Here is an 8,254-nt window from a genome sequence, read left to right as displayed (position 1 = left end):
TAATAAAAGTTTAGGCATTATTAAATATTTAGCAGGGCAAATAATGTTACCCAGCAAGAAAAGAAATCCAGAATAAATTTCAAAATCTTGTTTGATCAATAACTTGTAAAAATGAGGTTCTTGGAAGCCTGCTTATGGTTTTATTCAAGCAGAATAAGTTCTCCATCTGACAACACAGCACATCTATTTCCCAAGATGCCTATTTCAGCTTTAAGATTCCCCACCCCGTTGGGCCAGTTTTTATTTAAATTCCTATCTAGTTGACTCTAGCTGATATTTATGTTTTGCATACTTGCTCAGAATTGTGTATTTTCAAACTCTGTTCTTTCTGTGTGCTGAATAGATGTGAGAATTCTTCTGCTGTATTATGGAGTTTTATGAGTCATTATATTTTTACTCTTTTTGCTTAAAAAGAGAGAAATGAAAATCTGGTGCTTTTCGCTGATTTCATTTTACAGTTGAATTGAATGTAACAAAGTTTCAAACTCTCTAAAGCATCAGTCTTATTTGGTCTAATTAAAACAAGATTATTTGGCATGCTCAAGCCATTTACAAAATTTATATATGCATATATAGAGCACATCTAATTAGAAAGAAGTTGTGCTGAATCTCAAAGAAGCCTGAACCCACCCTCTATCCCAAACAACACCCTGATAGTTTGTTCGTGCTGATTTTCTGTTAACATTGGTGCCTGTTGATATACTGGCATAAGCATAGATGTATAGGGCAAATTGTATTTTTATATATATATGCTCAGTGTACACCGTGTATCCGGATAACACACACCTAATACATGGATAGTATGACTTATTATTTATATTACAGTATTCTGTTGGCCTGTGAGAAGGGGCGAGACTCCCCATCTAGTGGTTGCAGTCTGTGGTGACAATCCCATCTAGTGGTTGCAGTCTCTGGCAGCAGTCCCACCTAGTGGTTATGGGGTACAGGATCTCAGGCCCTCCCAGTCCACTGGGTTCTGACCTGGGGTCCTCTTGAGCACCATAAGGCAGGAGTCTGCTACCTGGGATTCAGTTAACATTCTCCCCAAGGCCTCTTCCTACCACTCTGCCTTTCTACTTGGGGTTCATTGTGGCTAGTGGTCATCCCTGGAGACTTGGCCTATGGGTCTCAGCAGGGTAGGGAGTCCCAGCTCTGTGCAGCAGATCTCCTTCTGGGAATGCCTTCTTGGCATAGTCACTCCTCGGCAACGAGTACAGATCTGCCTATCTCTGCCTGCCACCCTGCTGTGCTGAAAAGACTCCCTTTTAAGTCCCTCCTCCAACTGGAACATGCTCAGAAGACCTGTTGGGGCGGGGCTTCCCTGGCTGAGTTGTTCCTGCACTTCTGACTCTACAGTATGTGGTTTATTCACCCCATCACAAGGTCCCAACTGAGATTGGGCCTCATTGTGCTATGCACTGTACAAATGCACAGAAAGAGAAGGTTCCTGGCTCCAAATTGCTTACAATATAAATAGACAATGCAGATAAAGGGCAGGAGGGGAAATGGCAGACCTGGGAAAAGAATTCTGGTCTCCTGAATTCCAATTCAGTACCCTATATGGTGGACCATGCTGCAATAATAGATTTATATTGTGAATTATTACCCACTACTCATTTAGTAATTAACAGTGAGTAAATGTTTACATTAACTAATTCTAGGATATAACTTTAGGGTCCAAATGTATGAACAATTGGATACAAACTCCTCCTGGATCATTGGAAACTGAAGGTTGAACCATATGTTATTGGGGAAGTAATATTTCAAAGATTTAAACCAAGGCTGTGCCAATTATCTCAACATCACAATAGTTTTGCCATTCTTCATATCCAGTTCTCAAACGTACCACCCTGAGTGTACCTGGATCGTAAGTGGCAAAATTAAGGTTGCTTCTGCAGCTTTAATTTGCTTCTGCAGCTTTAAAAGTCAGTGGGATAACTGCCATTTGTGCCTTTGAAAATCTCCCCTCTGTCTTGAATGGTATGGTTTTTGAGTGGTTAATTGCTCCCCGTTGGTGAGGAGGGGTAGCTGGGCACCAAGGCTTAGTGTATAAGTCAGTTTCCTGGCAAACTCTTGAACAGCAAACAGGGAAGTTTAGAAAGTGTAGAATGCTTTCTTTTTATTTACAGTTCTACACTCACTATGATGGATAACTGTGATGGCCAACAATGGAACAGTGGTTGTGACTTGCAATGGGTGTATATTTTCTTTCCTGTCTGAAGCCAGAAGGGATTTCCTCTGTTTGAAGGGCAAAACTGGTGGCTGGGCTGGAAGAAAAAAATTGTGGTCTGGGAGGACAAGTACAGACATTATGAAGCATCAGAGAGAATGAGTAGTTCTTGTACAAACAGATTTGGGAAGCATCACTACCCCAGATGCATTAAAGAAAGGAATTGGACATCAAGAACCAGAGAGAGAGAAGAAACCATAGCAGAGGCTTGACAGTTGATAACCACAAAAGTCAAGAGGACCAGGTGACATTCCACATGGCTGGAGACAGAAGAAGATGGGCAGTTGTGACCACCAAACAGAAGAAATCCACACTAGAAGTATGCAATTGTTGTTGTGTTCTCAGCAGGAAACTGCAAAAAGTATCTCCGAAGCTCCAGATGGTCAAATAGAATGGAGCACTGTACAGGACATAGCTAGGGGTGGCTCCTGAGCCCAACTCTCAAGACAATTAAGTGTACCCACAAAGATCTGCAACAATCAAAGGAAGGCAGATGATGCTTATAGGGGATTCTGTACTAAGACAAATGGAAAGACCTTTCTGCAGGGGGAAGATGGACAACAGGATGGCATGTTCTCTCTCCAGAGTGAAGACATGAGATAAAACTCTAACATTAGATTGGCTTCTGAAGTTAAAGATAGCTAAGGTGAGTGGTGATGGGAGGAGGTTCACTCCCAAAATATCCATAACCACCTGCACTGACACCTACCGTTGGGATGAGCAAGAAAAACAGGGAGCTCCTGAGACCTGAGGAGCATGGAGAACTAGGGAAGGGGACTTCAAAGATCTGGGGGACACTCTGAGAACTGGGGAGAATGGGGGAACAAGGGGAGATTTTGGTTTTGTGGAACACTGGTCCATCTTCTATAAGGAGAGGGAGCTATTCAGTCTGGATGGCCTCCGTCTTAGTGGAAGAGTCACAATCTTCTAGTGGACAGGCTGGCTAGACTTATCAGAACAATGTTAAACTGAGATGGAAAGAGGTGGATGAAAAGAGGGAACCAATGAGGACTCATTTAGAACTAAATCATGATGTGAATGAGATTTTATTCTCACATCATTTAGAACTAAATCATGATGTGAGAATAAAAATGGTCAAGGCACCAAGGGTTGTGAAGAGAAGAAATTATTTAATTGCTATACAACAATGCTAAGGCCCTGGATAATAAACAAGAGGAATTGCTATTGCTCATTTATGAGCATAAATTTGGCTTACTTGACATTACTGAAATCTGGTGGGAAGATTTATATGACTGGAATGTTAAAATCAATGGTTATAACTTATTTAGCAAGGATCAAGTGGGGAGAAAGGGAGGAGGAGAGACGCTTTGTCAAAAATGGCATTACTTGTTTGAGAGTCACTGACAACTAAGAAGAAAATGATTGTGAATGCTTATGAATCAACATTCTAACAGATAAAGCAAAAGATGGGGTACAAGTTGGGGTCTGCTACAGACTACCAAATCACACTAAAGAAAAGAATGAGTGGCCCAATAAGCACCTAGTTGCAATTTGTAAAACAAAAACTTATATTATCCTGGGGAACTTCAATCTGAGTGACATATGCCGGAGGTCTCATGTTGCCAGTACTAAAATGTACTTGGAATTACTAAAAAATTATATATTTCAATTTCTTAACTCAAATTGTTGCATGGGGGAATTCTATATTAGACCTTATTGTGACAGCTAAATAGGAACTGATCAGAGAACTAACAATTAGTTGTAGCTTAGGTGGAAGTGGTCATGACTTGATTACATCTATTTTATGCAAACAGAATGAAGTCCAAACCAGTAATATAAATAGCTGGTGCTTAAAAAGGGTAAATTTTACAAAGCTGACAACAAAATTATGAGCCAAATAAGCTGGGAGAAGCAATATTCAACAGAAAAATGTGAATGATAATTGGGAACTGTTTAGGAATATTTTATTAAATAATCAAAAAACCACAGTCCCACAGTGGAGAAAAACGTCTATGTGAGTTAAAAAAACAACCTTGCTTACTAAGGCAATGAAGACAGCTATTAAAAAATAAAACACCGTATATAACAAATGCAAAAAAGGGAAGCTGACAGCAATGAAGATAAATTAGAAGCTAAGAACTGTTGAAAATGATAAGGAAAGCGAAAGGACACAAGAAGAAATCAATGGTCTGTGCTGTTAAGGACAATAAGGAGATTTCAATTATCCATTACAACAGTAACTGAAGAAGCTGTTAAACAGCAGTCCAAAGTTAGAGATCTTTAAATAGCAGGTCTGGATAACTTTCACCCAAAGGTTTTTAAAGAGCTGTCTGAGGAGCTCTCTGGACCATTAATGTTGATTTTTTTCAATAAGTCTTGAAACACTGAGGATCTTCCAGAAGATTGGAAGAATGTTACTGTTTTACCATTTTTTTTTTTTAAAGGTAAAAGGAATGTCCGGGGCAATAATAGGCCAGTCAGCCTGACAGAGAAGGTTAAGGGGTGACTTGATCAGTCTACAAATACCTACATGGAGAACAGAAATTTGATAGCAGAGGGCTCTTTAACCTAGCAGACAAAGGTCCAGAAAGATTGAAGGGCTGGAAGGTGACGCTACACAAATTCAGACTCAAAATATGGCCACAATTTTTAACAGTGAGGGTAAATAACCATTAGAACAATTACCAAGGGGGGCGGGGTGGATTCTTACTGGAAACTTTTAAATCAAAATTGTTTTTTTTTTTTCTGAAAGATATGATTTTGACAGATATTGCAACTGTATGCAGTATCTTTATATATTCTGTTAACTTTTTGAATGGTTGATGTATTATTGTGGGCCAGGGATTGTATGCAATCCCAGGGGGAAGGTTACCTGCATCCAGTAACTGAAAACATTGGGGGGAGGAGGGTGATTCAGGCTAGTCACTGGAACTGTAAACAACTCCAGCGAGGTACAAGCCACCTCAGGTGGCTTACGTATAATGGTTCAAACTGGGTTTTCCAGAGATCAACAGACCAAAGGGCTTTTGGTATAGAAAAGGCGGAGTTTAAACTAACACTGGGCCTTTTTTGATTCAGCAAATGGACAGAATCTTCTATCCAAAGGGGGGGGGCGGGGGAAGAGCGGCACAATACTTGCAGAAGGGTTAAAAACTCTTTGGCTTACTAGTGCCCTGCAAGACTCATGGGTGACCTCTAGTAAGCTTTTATCATGTGCAAAGGGATGTTTGTTCTTTTTTATATTTTTTCTTTGCAATGTTTTTGCTCTTAGAATAAATGTATTTTGCTCTGTGAAGGCTGGTTTCTAGCTGGATACACCTGAAGCCCCTGGAGAAAGGTTAACCACAGGTGCTGGACTCTGGTAAATCACAGTGAGGTGCAGAACTGCAAGCCTAAACCCCTGGCCTGCAGGGAGAGAGTCAATGGCTGGGAACCTGAAACTTTACGTGGTTTCCCTCAAGAACAGGAGAAGGGTCAAAGGTGCAGTTAACCCTGAGACTGTGTCAATGCTCTAGTTCTAATAGGAATCAATTCAGGTAAGTTCTATGGCCTGTGGAATGCAGGAGGTCCAAGTAGACGATCAGAAGGGATCCTTGTGGCCTTATCTGTGAATTCAGTGCAGCTGTAAAACCAGTGGTCTGTGGTCCAAAGCTTTGAGGGTTTAGCTTTAAATATATATATACTTCCACATGTATGGTAGTCCATTGTTGTGGCAACATTCTATGCCATAGATTTCGTAATTGCCTACTGTCCTCCAAACTCATTCATCTTAACTAGCCTGTGCTATTCAGACCTGCTGTTCTGTGCTAACCACATTTCTGATGTCACCAGCAGCACTCCAAACACACCATTAGCATTCCACAATTCTCCAAAACCACTGCCACTTGACTGCTATCACTCTCTTCTGAATTATTTATTGTTTGTATTGCAGTCGTGTCGAAAGGCTCCAATCAAAATGGGTCCTTATTGTCCTAGGTTCTGTACAAAAACACAGTCACTGCACTTAAAATCTTGGGATCATATTGGTAAAGGTCTGTAGGTGCCTAATAGGACTTTCAAAAGCACCTTTGTACTTCTGTCATTTAAATCAATGGGAGTTAGGTGCTTTTTGAAAATCCCAGAAGGTACCCGTCTACATCTTTAGGTGCCTAAAGACCTTTACAAATCTGACCCTGAGTCTCTTTTAAATAATAAGTTTACTATTTGACTTCCTGCTCTGTGGCTCAGCCTACCCAATACAGTTTGAGTGACTGCCTGAGATGGTAAGCAGATATATTTTCCCCAATAACTTCCTCATCCAGAAAGTAAAATACATGGAGTTTAACTCTAAGGAATTTGATTCCATCAGGGTGTTTATAGTCCCTTAAGTTTCTAGTCATCTGTATGTTTACATTACAGTAGCTCTGTTTAAAAACCAGATAAAATCATTCATTCACAGCATATTACATTGGACAGGAACCTGTCAAATGATGGACTACATCACAATGAATCTCATGTCATGGTACACTGAATTGTGTTATCTAGGGACTGGAGTGTAATGTGAATCTCAAATTGTCATCTATGGCTACACTTCCTAAGGGAAGTTGTGGAAGCCCCATTGTTGGAATAATTTTAAACTAGACTGGATTAATTACTAGAAAATTATACTGTGGGGGACAATCTTGCTTTGGGAGCAAGATAAAATAATAGTTTATTTTGTTGTCTACTATTTCTGTGAACCCATGAGACATGACAGGTTCGGTTATCTTTTTCATTTTACATCACACATTATTTAAAACATTATCACTAGCTTCGGTAACTGTGGGTTGTTATGTAATGTCAGATTCAGTCACGTGACATTGCATTTAGTGACCTCACAAGCAGACTTAATCATGTACTGTACCAGACAAATCAACATTTCTTATTCTGAAAAGGGTTATGGTAAAATAATAATGAGTCACTGATACTCTGCTGTCTCATGTTTCTTATACAAAATTTAGTTGGTGATCATTAGGGGAGTTAACTATCCAATCCAACAAATAAAACTGAGAAAGAGACAGACAAAAAATCCTTCAACTACCTGAAGGGCAGGTTCCAAAGAGGATGGGGCTAGGCTGTTCTCAGTGGGGCAGATGACTGAACAAGAAGCAATGGTCTCAAGTTGCAATGGGGGAGGTCTAGGTTGGATATTAGGAAACACTATTTCACTAGGAGGGTGGTGAAACACTGGAATGGGTTACCTAGGGAGGTGGTAGAATCTCCATCCCTATAGGTTTTTAAAGCCTGACTTGACAAAGCCCTGTCTGGGATGATTTAGTTGGGGTTGGTCCTGCTCTTCCAACCCTAATCTTCTATGATTCTTTGGAACCCCCCTTCAGGTAGTTGAAGGCTGCTATCAAATCCTCCCTCACTCTTCTCTTCTGAAGACTAAATAAGCCCCGTTCCCTCAGCCTCTCCTCATAAGTCATATGCCCCAGACCCCTAATCATTTTTGATGCCCTCCGCTGGACTGACTCCAATTTGTCCACATCCTTTCGGGGGGGGGGGAGAGGGGGAGAAGCTGGACACAATACTCCAGATGTGGCCTCACCAGTGTCTAATAGAGGGGAATACTCCCTTCCCTCAATCTGCTTGCAATGCTCCTACTAATGCAGCCCAATATGCCGTTAGCCTTCTTGGCAACAAGGGCACACTGACTCATTTCCAGCTTCTCGTCCACTGTAACCCCACGTCCTTTTTCTGCAGAACTGCCACTTAGCCCATCGGTTCCCAGCCTGTAGCAGTGCAGAAGTGCTGAGTTTCAGAGGTGTGAGTTCCTACTGAATTCATTTAGAGTTGTAGATGATCAACACTTCTGAAAATCAAGTTCTTTAATATGTGTTTTGATTTCCTGGTAATTGGCTTTTGCACTCATCAGAAAGCTGCACTGGTTTTGCTTAAATCGTTTTTAAAACTGATTTAGTAAAACCAATTCAAAACACTATGTAGACATTCTTATTCTGATTTAAGAGTGGCTTATATCAATCTAGATGAGTTAATACCTTTGGCTGGTCTACACTTGAAACATTTATCAACACAGGTATG

This window comes from Emys orbicularis, chromosome 3 (assembly GCF_028017835.1).
Source record: "Emys orbicularis isolate rEmyOrb1 chromosome 3, rEmyOrb1.hap1, whole genome shotgun sequence".
Taxonomy (NCBI): Eukaryota; Metazoa; Chordata; order Testudines; family Emydidae; genus Emys; species Emys orbicularis.
The sequence above is the reverse complement of the archived record's forward strand: the minus strand, read 5'-3'. Positions refer to the sequence as shown.